The sequence below is a fragment of the Helianthus annuus genome, chromosome 8 (genome assembly GCF_002127325.2).
Source record: "Helianthus annuus cultivar XRQ/B chromosome 8, HanXRQr2.0-SUNRISE, whole genome shotgun sequence".
NCBI lineage: Eukaryota > Viridiplantae > Streptophyta > Magnoliopsida > Asterales > Asteraceae > Helianthus > Helianthus annuus.
In genome coordinates this window covers 137,568,369-137,589,487 of record NC_035440.2, presented here as the reverse complement: position 1 = coordinate 137,589,487, position 21,119 = coordinate 137,568,369, and the positions used below count along the sequence as shown (strand labels likewise).

General features: G+C 41.4%; 1 non-coding gene across 1 annotated transcript; it reads left to right on the top strand.

The window, feature by feature from the left end:
* Positions 1–14,829: 14,829 nt before the first annotated feature.
* Positions 14,830–14,936, top strand: LOC118481397. The gene has a single exon (XR_004865604.1). It is a non-coding gene; the product is annotated as a small nucleolar RNA R71 (small nucleolar RNA).
* Positions 14,937–21,119: the final 6,183 nt, after the last annotated feature.

Sequence of the window (21,119 nt, the reverse complement as noted above, 5' to 3'; positions counted from 1 at the left end):
GACCTTGGCACTTGCATTCTGTGGTAAAATCGACGAAGAAATTCGTTTGATACGTCGAGTTATAGCTAACTTAGTCCACAACACACACTAATTCACGAAGTGCTGCCGCAATCAAGGTAATAACTCGATCGCTATTACGATTCATTTTCCGACCGATCAATATATCCAATGGATGTTTAAGTGCCGCCCACATTAGGGTTATACTTTGTCGTTCGTCATTAATTCGATGGATGTTTAAGTATCGCACTTTGTCGTTCGTTGTGAGAATTTGATCTCGTGAGTTATCGTAAATGCTATATTGATCATTAACCCGGTTGTGTGTGTGCATGATTATTTAAATTAGGAATAATCAAGGCTAATCAGTAGGCTTATACACTGCTCGTTAAATCTGCAATGTGAGTCATTCTCTTTTTATCAACTGTTTTACAATACTCCAAATTATTTTCAAAGTGTTATAATTACAGGGACTAAGTCGTGGATATCTTGATTTATTGGTTAGTGGGGTATTGTGCACATTACTATTTCTCCCAGTTAGGTTCATTGACCTACTAGGGAGGAACGTCACTATTAGAGTTCATTGACCTAATAGTGGTATGACCATCGTCACCATTGTGACTTGTCACCATTGTGACAGAAAGCCAGATAAAAAATAAGATATGAACCATTGTAATCGCTTTTATGCTGTAATTTATAACTATGGGTCATTTCCTAAAACCAGAATGAACTCACTCAGTATTTCCCCGCTGACAAAACCTTTTTAAAACATGTTTCAGGTGATCTGTTGTGAGCAAAGAAAAGTGCCAGGAAGCACTACCAGCTTAGAAAAGTGGCTCAATGTAAATAAATAAAGAAACATGTTTTGTAAAATAAAGATTTCCCAGTGAAATCATCTTATTGTAAATTACAGGGTTTTATCCCTAAATTATATAAAACCCAGTTTCAAATATTGAAAGATCCTGTTTTGTTTTAAAAAGACTTCCGCTGTCGCCTAAAATTTAAAATACCGCAGGATTTCTGTCCTGCGGCTCCTGAAACGGGTCAAACCGGGTCGGGGGCCGTGACACCTCACTTCTTGTACTGGAAGGAGCTCGCATGTTCGAGGGTCCGGCCTCGTGATCATTGTGAGTAGTGATCGGCCCTTTGCCTCTTCCTCCTCTTCCTCTTCTAATCGCTGGTGGCATATTTCCTGCTTTCAAAACTTTTACATCACAATAAACAATAAAAGACAAACTGGAATAAAATTTCGAATTTGTCCTATGTTCTTGTCTAGACTCAAGTATGTGCAATTGTGTCATTGAGATTAAACACTTAAGGATAGTGTTTAATTCACTCAACGTTGCCTCTGATACCAACCTGTCACACCCCGATTTCCACGTGTCTCACCGGTGGGCCCGGTGGGGGATTACCGTGACGTAGTTGGCAACAATATAGTCAAACCACACAATTATATGAATGCACAGCGGAAGCATAAAGATAAATATATTTCAACATTGATTGTAATATCAAAGTATCACCATTGTTGAAATAAAATCCACAGGGCATCAATAATAAGATAAAAATAATTGTTCAACAGACGTAGGCATCTTAAGCTTGCGAGACTCTTTATTGATGCTAAGGAGAAATATCCAGCCAATTACGCTTAGTACCTGCATTTAATCTTTTTGGGAAAATACGTCAGTTTACACTGGTAAATACATTCAACCGACACTTTTGTAAAAATGTTTATTAAAATTGATTTGAATGCACAAGGCACAAACTCTTTTATAACTTGGGACAATTACTTAAATTTATAATCTTGTGAACGGATTACATGTTCCTTATGCGTTCAGTAGCCCGGATCTTGTCCGGGTTAAAGATTAATAGACACACCACATAGCATAAAACCGTGGCGGGTAAACCAACGGCTATACCTTTATAATTATGGACATAATGCCGGGTGTACGCCTACACCCGGATGTCAAGGTCGTGGCCATTTCGTAAAATGCTGCCAAGGATATCCGGGACATGGTCATTAACCCCCTAAAGGCTTTAAGTAACAAGACTGTTTAAACGAGCCGATCAAATTTATTCAATTACCCACTCAACGGTGGAGAATTTGATGCCCGATCAAGCGGTATGCTATATACCGTAACCCAAGCCCGTATAACGGAAAATAAGTTAAAAGTATTTACCTTTGCAAGTATAAATCCTTAATCTAATAAATTGCAAATAGCTTTTACTGGTCTCCTATTCTGGAACGAAGGTTTAAAATAACCTATTAGAATCCTAACGGGTCTTTAATTTAGCCGTAGCTTAGACCGGTCAGTTTCAAAGGATAATTACGGTTTAATCGCGTGAAAGGCGAAAACTGGGAATGGAATGTGATTTGGTCCCAACAAGTTTGAAGACTTGTTTTATATGGGTATAATAACCACACTCTGGATTTTGGGGTCAAAACAATATGGTTTGACCCGTTTCGGCTAGTTTATGTAAACTAGTTACATAAGCCGAACCGTGCGCGCAAAAGGCGCAACGGGTAACCGTAAGAGTCCTACACTGGTTTCATAAGTCAATATGCTTTAAAGAGGTTGTGGTATCAGTAGGATACCTTCCATAATGCCCGTAACGAGTTTAAATCCATTTTATGCCCCGTAGGGGTATTTCGGTCTTTTTAAAGATTATAAAAGAGGTTTCTGAGTTCTACAGGAAATCTGAGTTTCCAGAATAGTTTATAAAGTCCAAAATACTTTATTTATTATTGAAAATCAGTAGCAACTGGAATCGGGTCAAAAGACCTTATAGAACTCAAGTTATGGCCGAAAAGGGTATATTCGGTATTTACCGAACCGTTGCCATAACCGCAGGTTATGAGCAGGTTAAAAATAATTAAAAATCTTTAAAAATCCCAAAATATTATTTTACATTAGTGTGTAAAAGTTTTGGTGTCGAAATCTGGGTTTAGATAGGCGTTATGCTAATTGCGCTATTTAATTACTAAAGTTTCCGTAATTTGCGCTATTTAGCATAACTCCTATTCTGGACCTTGGATTGACGTGAAATTTTTGGGACATGCTTAGAAATCAGTAACTAAGGTTATGGTCCTTTCACTTGTCCGAAATTCTCGTTTTAAATTAAAAAGGGCGTTACGGTCAACTTTTAAGCATTTAACGGAAATGTGTAAAAGACTCGGACAAACAACGAACCGGTCACAGAGGGTTATACCATCATGTAACCTGGTCCTAAGAGAGTCCTAAGGCATATCTAAATCATACTTTAACGGGTCAGAACTGAAGTCAAAGCAAAAGTTTAAGTTTTGCTAATTTCGGCTCCGAACCGGGTCAAAACAGTAAATGGTCGGATCAAACAAGCTTAGACTAGTTAATATACTTATTATCATGTTTTATGAGTGTTTAAACAGGTTACACACCATCTACATTACTGGTTATGCATGAAATCGCAAAATAGCATTTCTGTTGACTTTTTCTAAGCACGTTTGACTCGACATTCGGACTAGTTAGAGTGGGAATCAGAGAGTGCCCTTTTAGGGGTTTAAAGCCCACATGATTACCAACATATAACTACCTTTGATTCGACAAACCACTGGACCATTTGTGATTTATCGTAAAGTCAATCGTTAATTACGACAGATTGACTTTTAAGCTAAACTATGCAAAAACTAAGCCATAAAAGGGTAGGCATACTTACAGAAGCTTGGTGCACGACCAAAGATGTTAGAAGAATGCTTTAGAGCTCCAGAAGTGAACTAGAAGGCAGGTTTGAGGTGTGTTGAACATTGGTGCATCACATTGCCTTTTATAGTGAAAAATGATGCACAAGATCATTACAACTCATCCTACAATTGTTCATGGATGATCAGCAGGTGTCCCTGAGTGCTAGGGGACATGTAGAGGGCACCCATGCTTCAATTAATGCATCCAAGATCGTTCACAAGCTCAAACAGTGAATCTGCCCATGTTTACTGCATCTGGGACTTCCACGCGGCCCGCATTAAGATTCAGGCCCGCATTAAAACTTTATCTAGTTGGTCCAAACAAGTCTCAAACGATGATCCAAAAATTGAGAAATCATCCATGAAGATTTCTAAAGACTTTCCCACCATATCGGAGAAGATACTCATCATGCACCTTTGGAAGGTGGCGGGAGCATTACATAATCCAAACGGCATCTGCCTAAATGCGAAAGTACCGTAAGGACATGTAAATGTAGTCTTTAATTGATCTTCCGGATGGATGGCAATTTGGTTATAACCGGAATAACCATCTAAGAAGCAATAAAATTTTTGCCCCGATAATTTCTCAACTATTTGATCAATAAATGGTAAAGGAAAATGATCTTTGGAAGTTGCGGTATTCAACTTCCTATAATCAATACAAATTCGCCACCCGGTTACCGGCCGAGTAGCTACCTCTTCACCTGCGTCATTTTTGACGACTTGTATACCGGCTTTCTTGGGAACCGTCTGTATTGGGCTCACCCATTGGCTATCCGAGATCGGGTAAATGATACCCGCATCAAGCCACTTCAACACTTCTTTTCTTCACAACCTCCCGCATGTTCGGATTTAACCGCCTTTGTGCATCTCGAACGGGAGTCACATTCTCTTCCGTGATGATTTTGTGCATCGCCACCAAGGGACTAATACCCTTCAAATCCGCAATGGTCCACCCAATCGCCACCCGATTGGTGACCAACACCTCCATCAACTTTTTCTCTTGCTCTCCGGTTAAATTTGATGCAATGATAACCGGGAGAGTGTTGCCCTCTCCAACATAAGCATACTTTAGATGCTTCGGCAATGCCTTCAACTCCACTTCCGGAGGCTCCACTAAAGACGGCTTCAATTTAGTATCAATGCTCTCCGGTAAGCTTTCAACTTGGTGCGTCCATGTCGGTTTTCCTTCTCTAACCGCAAGCACCCCCAAACTCCTCACTTCCTCGTCTATGCTTTGCTCCAACTCCACCTGTGACCTGTCAAACATATAACAATCCTCCATTGTGTTTTCCCCATAAACGACTGTGTCGCAAAGAGGTATACACGTGTCAACAATGTCTGCCATAAAGCATTCACCATCAACTGGAGGGCTCATAAGTCCGGAAAAAACATGCAACCTCAACCTCCGGTTTCCAAATGTCATGTCAACCGTTCCCGTTCTGCAATCAATTTGAGCGTTTGCAGTTGCTAAGAACGGTCGACCCAAAATCACCGTAGGTTGTTTGGTTGGGTCCTTGGCCACATAATCAAGTACAAGAAAGTCCACCGGATGTGATAGTGAAAATCGATTCAATTGTTGTAATTCATTGAAATGTGTGTACGGTCATATCCACTTTACCATATCCCACGACTGTTAAAGGTGTTAGGTCGTTTTTAGGTCATGCGGGGTTTTATCGGCGGTTTATTAAGGGTTTTAGTGATATAACGAAGCCTTTATGTAATTTGTTGTTAAAAGACCAACCGTTTGATTTTAATGAAAATTGCCAAAATGCTTTTAACAATTTAAAAGAGAAGTTAGTGGAGGCCCCAATCTTGCAATCGCCAAATTGGTCTTTACCTTTTGAGATTATGTGCGATGCAAGTGATTATGCGGTGGGGGCCGTGTTGGGACAACGGGTTGACAAGAAACCCGTTGCCATATACTACGTAAGTAAGACTCTTTCGGATGCACAATTGAACTACACAACTACCGAAAAAGAGCTACTTGCGGTGGTATATGCATTGGATAAATTTCGGTCTTATATATGGGGTAGTAAAGTGATTATTTACTCTGATCACACTGCAGTTAGGTACCTCATGGAGAAGAAAGATGCGAAGCCGAGATTGATCCGATGGGTGTTGTTGCTCCAAGAGTTTGATTTGGAGATACGGGACAAGAAGGGTATTGAGAATGTGGTAGCGGACCACTTGTCCCGGTTGATGGTAGAAGATGATCCGAGAGCCTTTGAGATCAATGAGTCTTTCCCGGATGAGCATATAATGAAATTAGATAAATTGCCATGGTATGCTAACATTGTCAATTATCTTGTTACAGGTGATATGCCGGCACATTGGGATAGAAGGAAAAGGCAACACTTCATGTCCCAAATCAAGTACTATCGGTTGGAAGAACCGCATTTGTGGAAGGAGTGTGCGGATCAAGTTATAAGGAGATACATCGATGATGAAGAGATTCCGAGCGTGTTGCAACATCTACATTCGTTTTCATGTGGTGGTCACTTTAGTGGTCACAAAACGGGTCACAAAGTGTTGAATAGTGGCCTTTATTGGCCTACTATTTTCAAAGATGCAAATGAGTTTGCTAGAAATTGCATAGAGTGTCAAAAGCTAGGGGGTATCTCAAAAAGGGATGAGATGCCCATGCAACCAATCCTTGTAGTCGATGTTTTCGATGTATGGGGTATTGATTTCATGGGCCCATTCCCCAATTCCTATGGCAATTTGTATATCTTGGTGGCCGTTGACTATGTGTCAAAATGGGTCGAAGCAATAGCCACCAAGACAAACGACCATTCCGTAGTAACTTTGTCCAAACCAATATTTTCTCAAGGTTTGGGATTCCTCGTGTCATCATAAGTGATGGAGGATCCCACTTTAAAAATTTTCGATTTGGAAAGTTGTTAAAACGGTTTGGTGTTGACCATAGGATTGCTACCCCCTATCACCCGCAAACAAGCGGGCAAGTTGAGGTGTCAAATAGGCAAATCAAACAGATTTTGCAAAAGACCGTGCGGGCGGACCGTAAGGATTGGTCAATTAAATTGAACGATGCTTTATGGGCCTACCGAACGGCACATAAGACACCCATAGGCACTACACCTTACCGGTTGGTCTACGGTAAAAACTGTCATTTACCGGTTGAACTTGTGCACAAATCATTATGGGCCATTAAAGAGGTTAACGTGCAATATGATGATGCAGGTAAGGAACAGAAGCTCAAGTTGTGTGAATTGGAGGAGCTACGGGAGACGGCATATGAATACGCATCTCAATACAAGGACGGAATGAAGAGAGCGCATGATGCCAAGTTGAGGAAGAAAGAATTTGAAGTGGGTCAAAAGGTATGGCTCTACAATTCAAAGCTCAAATTCTTTCCCGGAAAGCTCCGAAGCAAATGGATGGGACCCTATGTTGTCACCCGGGTCGGACAATTGGGTGATGTTACTATCGAGGACCCCAAGGACGGGGTACGGCAAACGGTAAATGGTCATCGGCTAAAACCGTTTCTCGAGGGTAACGAGAAAGTGGATGAAAACAAGGAATCGGTAAGCTTCGTAGCAAGTTTCCCGGTTTACGAGGTCGAATGAAAAGGACCGGTAACATTTGGTGTAAAGTTATGTATAACTATTTAATTGTTTGCGTATTTGGATGTGAACCGTTTCCGTTTCATACTAACCTTTCTTGATTGTGTGAAGTTCGGGCACTCCAAACGGGTCATGAAGATACAAGGTATGTTTTAGACTTGATTTGGTGCATTGAGGACAATACACGAATTTTTGGGGGGTGGTAGGGCCGTTGACGGTTATTTTGTTTATAAATTTTAACTTATAAAAATTCACAAAAAGATTTTTAAGAATTTTTAGGATTTTTTAGTGTACATAGGCCATTTATTAAAAAGTCATAATTTTCATTCATTTTTCAAAAAAAAAAAAAAAGCCCTTACCCGTCGGCGACGGGGTGATGACCGTCGGCGACGGGTCCTCAATAACCCCGTCGGCACATGTTTCCCGTATCCAGGTGATTAGCCCGTCGCCACCATTGCCAAAATTCCTTGCCCGTCGGCGACGGTGTGGGACCCGTCGGCGACGGCTTGTCAAATGTTGTCCGACGCAGGTTGGGTCTAAGGGTTTAAAAAACGATTTTTAAGTCTTTTCCACCTAACCAAGCATCATAAAAACTCAATCTTAACCACAAATCCGACCACAACCACCATACATCATTCTCTACCTCATAATTTCCCTGCTCTCTCTCTCTCCTCACCTATACATCTTCATCTTCTCCATCTTCACCTCAAGAACCCTAAACCTTCAACTCCTCATAACTCTCTCAATTTTTCACCAAATCAACCGATTTTTGAGTCCATCTTGGCTAATTTTTCAAGACAAACAAAACCCCCAACACGGTTTTCATCAATTCTTGCTATTGTGCGAGATTTCTGGGCGTGTTCTTTAGGGTTTTTGAAAGGGTGTTCACCAAGTTGCTTATTTGCCATCTTTTCTTAGTTCTTCTTGTTTAAACAACAACAAAGGTATGGATTCTTCTTAAATTTATGCTTGATTATCATATGTTAGTGTTTTTCTTCCGAAATTTTAAACTTTTTGGTTTAAGAGTAGGTTGTTTAGACAATGTATGTTGTGCTAGCATGATTTTGAGTAAGATTAGTTGTTTTGAACGGAATTTGAGTATGTCGTAACTATAGTGAAGTGATTACACTGTTATGAACATGATTGAACATGAAGGTGATGTTGACTTTTGTTGAAAATTATAAGAGATTGTATGATTAACAGAAAATTAATAAGTTTATGATAAAGTGAGCGACTTTGGAAGTTTAAAGAGGCGATTTTACATTCACTTGTTAATTTAGATGTCAACATCATACCTCATGTTCAAAGTTTGGGAGTTAATGAAGGTTGAATTTATATTGATGTTTGCTTGTTTGTGATTGTAGTTATGGCGGGAAGCAAGAGACAAAAGACTACAGGCCAAGCTTCATCATCCAGGATTGGGTCTTCTTCCGGTTTAATACCGAAGAAGTGGGAGCAACTAAGCTCCGTAGAGGAAAATGATGCAAGATTATACAGACAAGATTGGGAGTGGGCAAAGTTGAGGGATAGCCAAAGTGCTAGAATTTGGGATGACGAGAAGAACAAACAGTTGTCGAGTTATCAAGATAGAAAGTTAGAAGCTAAGTTGTGGAAGTGGAAGATGGTGAATGGGGTGAACACGTCGGTTCCAACAAGAGTGATATGTGAACGGGTCGTGAATGTAGAAGAATTCCGGAACATCGGGATTGTGCAAATGTTTGAGCGTTTAGGATGGGAAAGCGTTCTTGATTGGTGCGAAGATAATACCTCCAGGATTTACTTATCGGAGGTATGTGAATGGTTGTCCACATTGAGGCTCCAAAAACAAGATTCAAACTCCTCCAAAAGTGTAACTCCCCAATTGAATGAAAATTCCCCAATCAAAATCGAACTAGACTTCAATTTGACAAAAATCCCGTTTTGCGAATCCAACACCCGTCGCCGACGGGCCTGACCCCGTCGCCGACGGGTTCCCAAAAAAGCTTCTTTGGCCGACGGCCTAAGTGACTGGTTACGGGGATTTTTGGCCTACGGGGCTTTCTGGGGCCCGTCCGGGACGGGTATACCCCCGTCGCCGACGGCCTCTAGAAACCCAGTTCTCCATTTTTCGCTCCTTGCACTCTCGATTGATCCGTAACGCATCCCGGTGCTCCGGTTTTCGACCCGGTGACCCGAAAAGCTCCCGAAAAGCTCCTTAAACTCCATCAAACCTGCAAAACACATTCTTGATTAAAAGTAGGCTATTCGAAACTAAAACTTACGTAAAAACGTTAAGTTAAACAATAACAAGCACCGGTTTACAACCACGTATCAGCCGCCTGAATCTTAATGTCAGTAACCGTATCAACAGATGGCTCGCGGCCCGCATTAAATCATGCATAACCTTAACGCGGCCCGCATTAGGCTTGATTTTCAAGATTTTCATATCTTTTGTAATCATTAATGATGCGTGTTAGCGTGTATATAATTTAGATGTATATTTTAAGCCCTTTTTACACTTTTAGTCAAGTTTTAAATTTATAAAACACGATATTTACTAACACTAAACACACATATGGGCAAGTGCACCCATCGTGGACGTAGTATAGTGTTGGTAAGATACCGAGGTCGTCCAAGGACACAAGAGCTTTTAGTACCGGTTTATCCTCAACGTCTAATCAAATCAAAATGTTAGAAAACATTTTTAAACTAAGAAAATAAAAACTAACTAAATGCTGAAAATTAAAAATAAAATAAAAACAGATAGACAAGATGAATCACTTGGATCCGACTCGTGTATTAGTATAACCTTTGATTATTTTCACACTTTTGCACTTGTTTAAGAGATTATCTTAGTTATTGTAGTAGGCCCCTCTTTTGAAGGCGACGTTACCCTCAACCCAGTAGTTTGAGTCAGCAAGGATACAATCCTAAAGGGTTGGATTATTGGAAGATAATGAATTAAGTTATTAATGCAAATTGTGGTAGGCCCCGCTTTTGGCGGTGACGTTACCCTCGACTAAGTAGTCTGAGTCAGCAGGGATACAGTCCTAAATAGCCGGGTTAGAGTATTAATAGTAGTTAACTTATGAGGGGGTCAAAGAGTTTGGATCCCCGCCATCCCATACCTATGGGCATTGAAGGAGATCCTACTAAATTTGACCCAGGTCCCTTGCAGGACCTCTAAACGCTAAACAAGGGCAAGACCCTTACCAAACCGTTCCCTTAACCCCCGACCAGGTAGCCAACATACCTCCATATAGACCGTGGAGATATGAATGGTGAAAATCTTTTATTTTATATAGACAGTAAAATAATGCCAAGACACCACGGACAAACGATAAGGAAAGATCACCTTCAACATAAGCAACTAGTTATTAAAGTCATTAATACAAAACCAAATAAAAAGTGCAAAAGATTAAAAATAAAAAGTATTATACTAAACATTTGTTTTCACCAAGTGATGTAAGAGACTTAGGCAAACATGGCCTTGATTGTCAAGAACTCTTACGATCAATCTTGGATCCCGAGACGACTCACACACTCTATGATGGACAATGGATGATGGTGGTGGATGATGGTGTTATGGTGGTGGTGGGTGGTGGATGAAGTGTGAGAGAGGTGGTGTGCCAAGGGATGAGTTGCAATGAAACCAAGCACTCCTATTTATAGGCTGAACAGAAGGCTGGGCACGGCCCCGTGTCCGCTGGACATGCCGCCGTGCCTGTCTGACACTCTCTCTCTTCATTAATTGTAATTCGCAATTACAATTAATGCGCCTGCTGTACTTTCGCCATGCCCCCGTGTCCGCTGGACACGGCCCCGTGGTGGGCAGTAGAAGCTTCTATAGGTTTGTCTTTTCTGCTGCTTCTTGGGCACGGCCCCGTGCTGGCTGAGCACTGGGCGTGTTCAGTCTTCTGCCTTCTCTATTTTCCTTGGGAGGATGCTGTCGAGGGGTCGGGCAATCCACTTTTGTTCCTTTTCTTGTATTTATGTTAGATTTAGCTGTCTTTCTGCTTCTTTTGTGAATTTGAGCTCTTTTAATCCTGAAAATACAAAAGGAAGACAAAAACACTCTTTTTTCCAACATTAGTACTTAAAAATGGTTAGTTTTATGCCTCATTTGATGTAATTTATATGTTGCATTTTACACACATCAAATACCCCCACACTTGAACTTTTGCTTGTCCTCAAGCAAAACTCTTTAATATGTGGCTTACACTCCCAAATGGAATGGGTAGAAGAGAAGGTTTTGGCTTGTCATAGAGTGTTGGGAATCCAAGATCTTTTTGGGTTTTATTTTTATTTATTTACAATCCTATTCGTTATGATTTGTTTAGAACGTTTTATAGGAAAAATTACTTATTTGGGCATAACATGCCTTTTTAAAATTCCATTTATATACAAGTTCACATACCTCACGGGAGAAATCACTCACACTTGGCCGAAGGTGTATTTTTTAGTGAATCACTCGAGAGCGGCATGGAACTTATTCCTACCATAGGCTTGCCAAGCAATCAATCCTCCTCCTTTTTAACTTGTTACCTTTGTAAATATCAAGAGGACTTTTTGGGTAAAGGCTTGGGCTAAAGGTGGGTGAATGGGTTAGTAGAAAAGGGCGAAAAGCGTAAAAAGCGTCGGTTTTCGTAAAATACTTTGTTTTAGTGACTTTTTATTTCGAGGTGTTTCTCCAAACAAGCTTTTGTTTTAAGAGCTTTGTTTGTTTATTTCTAACTTCATTCATCATTTTTTTTCAGTCACACGAAAACCGAGCTTGTTACTAAAATAAAGGGTAGAAATAAAAAGGGTTTTTTTGGTGGGTAAAAGGGTTTTAGGGTAAAGAAATGAAAGGTTTAGGCTCAAAGGGGTTAACTAGGGGGATTTTGGGTAGGTGGTAAAAAAAATGAAAAATAATGGTGTAGAAAGAAAAAGGGTTAGTCCTAGTGCCTCCATCATTTACTTACTTAGGTTTAAGTTGGTAAGGACCGGGAATGAATCGTCGTGGCAAGTTCTAGAGTCGTAAGAACCAAGCGGCTATTCACACAAGAAACGAAAAATGAGCATTTAGTCTAAAGATGTAAATTTGTATGCTCAATAAAGGCTCAAAACTCACTTTTTGTGGGAATGGGTTTCTCTATGTGATCAAGTATATATAATCAAATTTTAACTAAGCTTGTCATGCCGTTTCATAATTTTCTTATGTTGGTTCTTTCTATCACGACGCTCTCGGTTGTAAATTTGTAAAAATATAACCTTGTTAATATTAGGATTCCTAACTTAAACTTTAGACAAGTAAAAAAAATAAAAATTTTTCACAAAAAATTTGGGGTGTTTAGCGTTTCCAATAGAGTTTTGTGTAAGACTTGTTATTAGGACTTGCAAAATTTCAAGGTTTTAGCATCCCCCCCCCCCCACATTTAAATTACACATTGTCCTCAATGTGTCCCAAAAATAAATTTTTAGGTTGATTAGATGTGTAATATGGTGTTAAAAGCAAAGATTTATGTTACTGGCAGTCTGGACACGGCCCCGTGGGGATCGGACACAGCCCCGTGTTAAAGTGCCAGTAACAAAAATTAAAGAAAAGAAACAGAAGCCTGGGCACGGGGGCGTGTTTGGTGAACACGACCCGTGTCCAGTTACCTGAACTGGGCATTTTTCTGCAGGGGGTTCAGCACGGGGCCGTGTTGGTTGGACACGGCCCATGTTGAACCTTCTGTAATGGAGAAATTGATGTCGGGTTGCCTTGTTCTTGTGCATGGGGTCATTTTTCTCGTTCCCCTTTTCATCCCTTACCACCATGAGTGTGTTTTATTTCTGCAAATTAAAACTAAAAGGTTAAACTAAACTAAAGATAGTTTCGCGGAATGCCTCCGTGGTGCGCCACGTTTATAAGGGTCCTTGGCTAGACCCAATGTGAGGTTATATATTTTCTGAGTGGGATGTTTGGCATCCCATGTTGCACCGTCGGAGAGCAGTATCCAAACTCGAATCAATAACCTTCATGTAGTTGACCGGGTCGTCGTCCTCTATTCTCTTCCCAACCCCGAATTTTACTTTATCATCCCCGTACCTTAAGGTGAGCGTTCCGTCATTCATATCTACCACTGCTCGTGCGGTGGCGAGAAATGGTCTCCCTAGTATGAGGGGGACCTCGGTGTCTTCTTCCATATCGAGTGTGACAAAATCGGCCGGATAGACGAATTTGTTTACCTTTACTAGGACATTTTCGATGACACCTTGCGGGAATTTGACGGATCGATCAGCAAGCTGTATGCTCATTTTTGTAGGACTCGTTGTTCCTAGGCCGAGTCTTTTAAACATTGATGAGGGCATGAGGTTAATGCTATCCCCAAGGTCGGCTAGTGCATTACGAACGGGGGAGTCCCCGATTGAGCAGGGAATCGTGAAGCTTCCAGGGTCGATTTTCTTTGGGGAAGTTTGTTGAGTATGAGGGCAGAGCATTCTTCGCCTAAGTTAACTAATTGCAAAGTTTCAATTTTCTTTTTATGAGTGAGGAAGTCCCTCATGAACTTAGAGTATTTGGGCATTTGGGTTAAGACATCAATAAAAGGAATATTGACATGCAATTGTTTTAATAGACTTTCGAATTTTGCGAATTGCTCATTGGTCTTTTGACGAATTAACCTACCGGGGTACGGAACTCGAGGAGCCTTGGTAGGCTCTGATGATGGAGGGGAGTTCTTCTCCTGCAGAGGCGGGGGTATAGTCTCTTCTGTTGGCGGTGGCGCTTCCGTAGGCCCCACGGTGCGGTTTCGCAACGTGATGAGATGAACTTGCGCTTTTGGGTTTGTTTCGGTATTGCTTGGCAAAGCACCTTGTGGTCTCTCAGAAAAATTTTGAGCTAGTTGATTTAATTGTTTTTCTATGTTTTGAATACTAGCTTGTTGATTTCTAAAATTTGATTCTAATTGTAGAAACCTTTCCGAGTTTTTCTTTTCAGTGTCGGAGATGAGGCGAGATACAGTATCTTCAAGCCTTTCTCATCCACCTTGTTGTTGAGTGAAATTTTGTGACTCGTTTCTTGGTTGTTGAAAGTTTGTTCGTTGGGTTTGTTGGTTACTACTATTGCCGGGCTCTCTCCAACCAAGGTTAGAGTGGTTTTGCCATCCTTGGTTGTAAGTGCCTGTTGGTGGACCCGACGGCCTAGGTCTATTGTCAATGTAGCTTACCGACTCTTGTTGATCGTCTGTTTCTTTCATACAACTCCAATTTTCATGTGGCCCACCACACCCTTCACAAGCCATAACCGAGACTGTTTTTGTCATTTCCAATTTTTTTATCTTTGAAGAAAGAGCCTCGATTTGGGCTTGTAAAGAAGTGCTTTCATCAACCTTGTGAGCGCCCGGGGCAATAGATTTATTGCCTCGGGGAGTGTGCCACAGAAAATTGGTTTGAGCAATTTTCTCAATTTGGTTATATATTTCATGTGGGCGGCGATTACCTAAAAGTCCCCCGGAGCTAGAGTCAAGTGTCTGCCTTGTGTGTGGCAACAACCCATTATAGAAAGTGGATACTTGTTGCCATATTGCAAGGCCATGATGTGGACACTTTCGCAATAGTTCCTTGAACCTTTCCCAAGTTTCATATAAGGATTCCCCGTCCTCTTGTGAATATGTATTAATTTCAGTCATTAATTTAGCCGTTTTAGCGGGAGGGAAATACTTATATAGAAATTTTTGGGCTAGTTCATCCCAGGTGTTTACCGATCCAGATGGGAGGGCATTGAGCCAAGCTTTTGCTCGGTCTTTTAGCGAGAAAGGAAACATTCGAAGGCGGATGGCGTCATTTGATGCTCCATTGATCCGAAAGGTATCACATATTTCTAAGAAATTAGTAATATGTAGATGGGGATCCTCGTCCGCAAGCCCATGGAAGGTTGCGGAGTTTTGGAGCATTTGTATCAAATGCGGCCGAAGTTCGAAGTTATTGGCTTCAACATTCGGTGCATTGATAGCAGCGCCTAGGTTACCTACGGTGGGTCGTAGATAATCCATGAGGGTACGTTGGTCCGCCATTGGAGGTGGATTCCCCGAAACTTTCTCTTGGTTTTGGGCTTTTAGTCTTTTTCTGAGAAAGCGTTCGGGTTCTTCTAGAGGTTCTTTTATGTCCTTATTAGAACTGGAGCTCATACACTATGTAGGATGGCGTCTGGTTCCAAGTCCTGCAATAAAAACAGAAAAGAATGCTGGTCAGAAGGTTCACCACGGCCCCGTGCTCAGTGAACACGGCCCGTGGTCGGAGTTACAGTGATTGTTTTCCAGATCCCAGTTACTGGAGAGTTGGACACGGCCCCGTGTTGCACCGACACGGCCCCGTGGTCAGCCTTCTGTAACATGGAAAACTAAAAACTGCCAGTAACTACGCTGGGCACGGCCCGTGTCCGACCAGGCATGGTCCGTGCTGAGCTCTGCAGAAGCTGAAAAACTAAGAAAATCCTAAAAAATTAAAAAGAAAGATAAAAATAAGATTAGGCCGTTCATTCCTAACTTTCTTAAAATCCTTGTGTCCTCGGCAGCGGCGCCAAAAACTTGATGCGTGTTAGCGTGTATATAATTTAGATGTATATTTTAAGCCCTTTTTACACTTTTAGTCAAGTTTTAAATTTATAAAACACGATATTTACTAACACTAAACACACATATGGGCAAGTGCACCCATCGTGGACGTAGTATAGTGTTGGTAAGATACCGAGGTCGTCCAAGGACACAAGAGCTTTTAGTACCGGTTTATCCTCAACGTCTAATCAAATCAAAATGTTAGAAAAGATTTTTAAACTAAGAAAATAAAAACTAACTAAATGCTGAAAAATAAAAATAAAATAAAAACAGATAGACAAGATGAATCACTTGGATCCGACTCGTGTATTAGTATAACCTTTGATTATTTTCGCACTTTTGCACTTGTTTAAGAGATTATCTTAGTTATTGTAGTAGGCCCCTCTTTTGAAGGCGACGTTACCCTCAACCCAGTAGTTTGAGTCAGCAAGGATACAATCCTAAAGGGTTGGATTATTGGAAGATAATGAATTAAGTTATTAATGCAAATTGTGGTAGGCCCCGCTTTTGGCGGTGACGTTACCCTCGACTAAGTAGTCTGAGTCAGCAGGGATACAGTCCTAAATAGCCGGGTTATAGTATTAATAGTAGTTAACTTATGAGGGGGTCAAAGAGTTTGGATCCCCGCCATCCAATACCTATGGGCATTGAAGGAGATCCTACTAAATTTGACCCAGGTCCCTTGCAGGACCTCTAAACGTTGAACAAGGGCAAGACCCTTACCAAACCATTCCCTTAACCCCCGACCAGGTAGCCAACATACCTCCATATAGACCGTGGAGATATGAATGGTGAAAATCTTTTATTTTATATAGACAGTAAAATAATGCCAAGACACCACGGACAAACGATAAGGAAAGATCACCTTCAACATAAGCAACTAGTTATTAAAGTCATTAATACAAAACCAAATAAAAAGTGCAAAAGATTAAAAATAAAAAGTATTATACTAAACATTTGTTTTCACCAAGTGATGTAAGAGACTTAGGCAAACATGGCCTTGATTGTCAAGAACTCTTACGATCAATCTTGGATCCCGAGACGACTCACACACTCTATGATGGACAATGGATGATGGTGGTGGATGATGGTGTTATGGTGGTGGTGGGTGGTGGATGAAGTGTGAGAGAGGTGGTGTGCCAAGGGATGAGTTGCAATGAAACCAAGCACTCCTATTTATAGGCTGAACAGAAGGCTGGGCACGGCCCCGTGTCCGCTGGACACGCCCCCGTGCCTGTTTGACACTCTCTCTCTTCATTAATTGTAATTCGCAATTACAATTAATGCGCCTGCTGTACTTTCGCCACGCCCCCGTGTCCGCCGGACACGGCCCCGTGGTGGGCAATAGAAGCTTTTATAGGTTTGTCTTTTCTGCTGCTTCTTGGGCACGGCCCCGTGCTGGCTGAGCACGGGGCGTGTTCAGTCTTCTGCCTTCTCTATTTTGCTTGGGAGGATGCTGTCGAGGGGTCGGGCAATCCACTTTTGTTCCTTTTCTTGTATTTATGTTAGATTTAGCTGTCTTTCTGCTTCTTTTATGAATTTGAGCTCATTTAATCCTGAAAATACAAAAGGAAGACAAAAACACTCTTTTTCCAACATTAGTACTTAAAAAGGGTTAGTTTTATGCCTCATTTGATGTAATTTATATGTTGCATTTTACACACATCAATTAACCTGACCTTTCGGTTCCGAAGGGGTAACTTTGCGATTTGGCCCTCGATTATTTACGAATAAGGGCCTCGTGACTTTACCCGTGCCGTTAAGCCCTCGGTTAGTTTAATTACTATCCGAAATGCCTTAACTTTTATTGTTGACGCTTTTAACCCCTCGCATACGAATTTGATCATAACTTTCTCGTTTTAAAACGGAACTTTGCGGAATTTATATTGTATATTCTAGTGAGCGTATTTTACTGTTACAAAGTCTCGGGTTCGTCAAAGGGTCACTTAGAGGTATAAATTAAACATGTTGACACAATTAACCCCTGTAGTTTGTAATCTCTCACTTTCTTTCGCGTTTCGCTCCGTACGATCCATGATTTATTCGTTTGAAGGTACGAGCATCATTTAGGGCTACTATACAGTATATTTACCCCTCGTTGACATTTTTAACCCTCGAACTTACATACTTTCAAGGTTTGTCAACTTCAGTCCTTTATTTAATATTTAATGCCACGTGTCAACACATTATTGGACACAAAATTTCGAGGTGTTACATCCTCACCCCCTTAAAATAAATCTCGACCCGAGATTTACTGAAATAAATAAGGGTATTTTTCTTTCATCGTGGATTCAACCTCCCACGTGAATTCGGGACCTCTACGGGCATCCCATTTGACCTTAACAATAGGTACATGCTTCCTTCGAAGCTTCTTTACCTGTCGATCTTCAATCGACAAAGGTTTTTCCACAAATTTTAAGCTCTCATCTATATGCACATCTGTATGTGGTATCACCAGTGATTCATCAGCGAAGCACTTCTTCAGATTGCAGATGTGGAACACATTGTGAATTCCAATGAGCTCTTCTGGTAAGTTTAACTTATAGGCAACGGATCCGACACGTTCGATAACCTCGAAAGGTCCTATGTATCTTGGGCTTAGTTTGCCTTTCTTACCAAAACGCATCACCCCCTTCCAGGGTGATACTTTAAGCAACACTTTTTCACCTACTTCGAAGTGAAAATCTTTACGCTTTCGGTCTGCGTAACTTTTCTGCCTATCTCGGGCAACCTTGAGACGGTCTCGAATCTGGACAATCTTGTCCGTCGTTTCAAAGACTATCTCTGGTCCTGATAATTGGACATCTCCAACTTCCGCCCAACAAACGGGCGATCTACACTTTCTACCGTATAATGCCTCGAAGGGCGCAGCCTTAATGCTGGTATGGTAGCTATTATTGTAGGAGAATTCGATCAATGGTAGGTTCTTATCCCAACTACCACCCAAATCGATCGCACATGCACGTAGCATGTCTTCTAACGTCTGAATAGTACGCTCACTCTGACCGTCTGTCTGAGGATGGTAAGCCGTACTGAAATTCAAACGTGTGCCCAAAGATTGCTGGAAACTTTTCCAAAAATGCGACGTGTATCTAGTATCTCTGTCGGAGATAATAGACATAGGTATGCCATGTAAGGCTACAATCTTATCAACATATAACTGGGCTAACATGTCGGAGCTATAAGTCTCCTCGATGGGTAAGAAATGTGCTGACTTAGTCAGTCTATCAACTATAACCCATATTGTATCATTTCCTTTCCTCGTCTTGGGTAACTTGGTAATAAAATCCATAGTTACACATTCCCACTTCCATTCGGGAAGTTCAGGCTGTTGTAGCAAGCCTGACGGCTTTTGATGCTCAGCTTTGACTTGCGCACAAGTCAAGCATTTGGCTACATAAGCGGCTACAGACTTTTTCAAGCCTATCCACCAATAATTTGCCTTTAGATCCTGATACATCTTATCAGCTCCCGGGTGAACAGAATATTTGGAACTATGGGCTTCCTGGAGGATAACATCTCGTAGTCCTCCATAAATTGGAACCCATATTCGTCCATTTAATCGTAAAATTCCGTCCTTGCTAAGAGTTAACTGCTCCTCAGTTACTCCTACCTTTTCTTTAGGATAGTTAGCTTCCAACACAGCTTCCCTCTGTGCAGCTAACAACCTTTCAATCAAATTATTCTTCACTTCGATGCTCTTGGCATTGATTCGAATGGGTTTCACCCTTTCCTTTCGACTTAAGGCATCAGCGACTACATTCGCCTTGCCGGGATGATATCTGATTTCACAATCATAATCATTTAAAGTCTCCATCCAACGGCGCTGCCTCATGTTTAATTCCTTCTGATTAAACAGATGTTGAAGGCTCTTATGATCCGAATAGATCACAAACTTGATACCATACAGATAATGCCTCCACAGTTTTAGTGCGAACACAACGGCACCCAACTCCAAGTCATGGGTGGTGTAATTCTTTTCATGCACCTTTAACTGTCTTGAAGCATAGGCAATAACCTTGCCTTTCTGCATAAGCACACACCCCATGCCAGTGTGTGATGCATCGCAGTAAACTACGAACTCTTCTGTACCTTCAGGCAATGTCAGTACAGGAGCGTTGCTCAACTTTTGCTTCAGAATATCAAAGGACTCTTGCTGGTTAGGGCCCCAAATGAACTTTACTTTCTTCTTGGTCAAGGAAGTTAGGGGCGCAACAATCCTTGAAAAATTTTCGAGGAAGCGCCTGTAATATCCTGCTAACCCCAGGAAACTACGAATCTCTGTAGGCGTCTTTGCCTCTTGCCAATTCACGACAGCTTCCACTTTAGCGGGATCCACTTGGATACCACGCTCGCTGACAACATGTCCTAGAAATTGGACTTTACGAAGCCAGAATTCGCACTTAGAGAATTTGGCATAGAGTTTCTCATGATGCAGGAGTTTGAGAATACAGCGAAGGTGTTTCTCATGGTCAGCTTGGTTCTTCGAGTAGATAAGAATATCGTCGATGAAAACGATGACGAATTTGTCTAAGTACGGCTTGCAAACGCGATTCATGAGATCATTAGTTAGCCCAAAAGGCATCACTAGGAACTCATAATGACCATAACGAGTCCTAAATGCGGTTTTATGTACGTCTTCATCTCTGACTTTCAGTTGATGGTAGCCTGACCTCAAGTCAATCTTCGAGAAATAACTTTCCCCTTGTAACTGATCGAACAAATCGTCGATCCTCGGCAAAGGATATCTATTCTTTATCGTGACTTTATTAAGCTCGCGATAATTGATGCACAGACGCATCGATCCGTCCTTCTTTTTGACAAATAAGACTGGTGCTCCCCAAGGAGACGAACTAGGTTTGATGAAACCTTTTGCTAGCAGTTCATCCAGTTGTGTCCTTAACTCCTTCATTTCGGTTGGTGCTAACTTGTAAGGTGCTCTAGGAACAGGTGCTGCTCCAGGGATGATATCAATCCTGAATTCCACTTGCCTATCTGGTGGCAGACCAGGTAGATCTTCCAGGAAGACCTCTGGGTATTCAGAGATGACGGGGATGTCTTCTATCTTCAGTTTAGGCTCATCAATAATCACTTTTGCCATGTAGATGACACAACCCTTCTTTAAACATTTTGAAGCCTTGAGCATAGTCACTTGCTCAGGCAATCCATACTGGGTATCTCCCCGAATGGTAAGCGATTCACCAGACGGAGTCTTTATCGCCACTTGCTTTCTGTTGCAGACGATTTGGGCCTGGTTGTGAGATA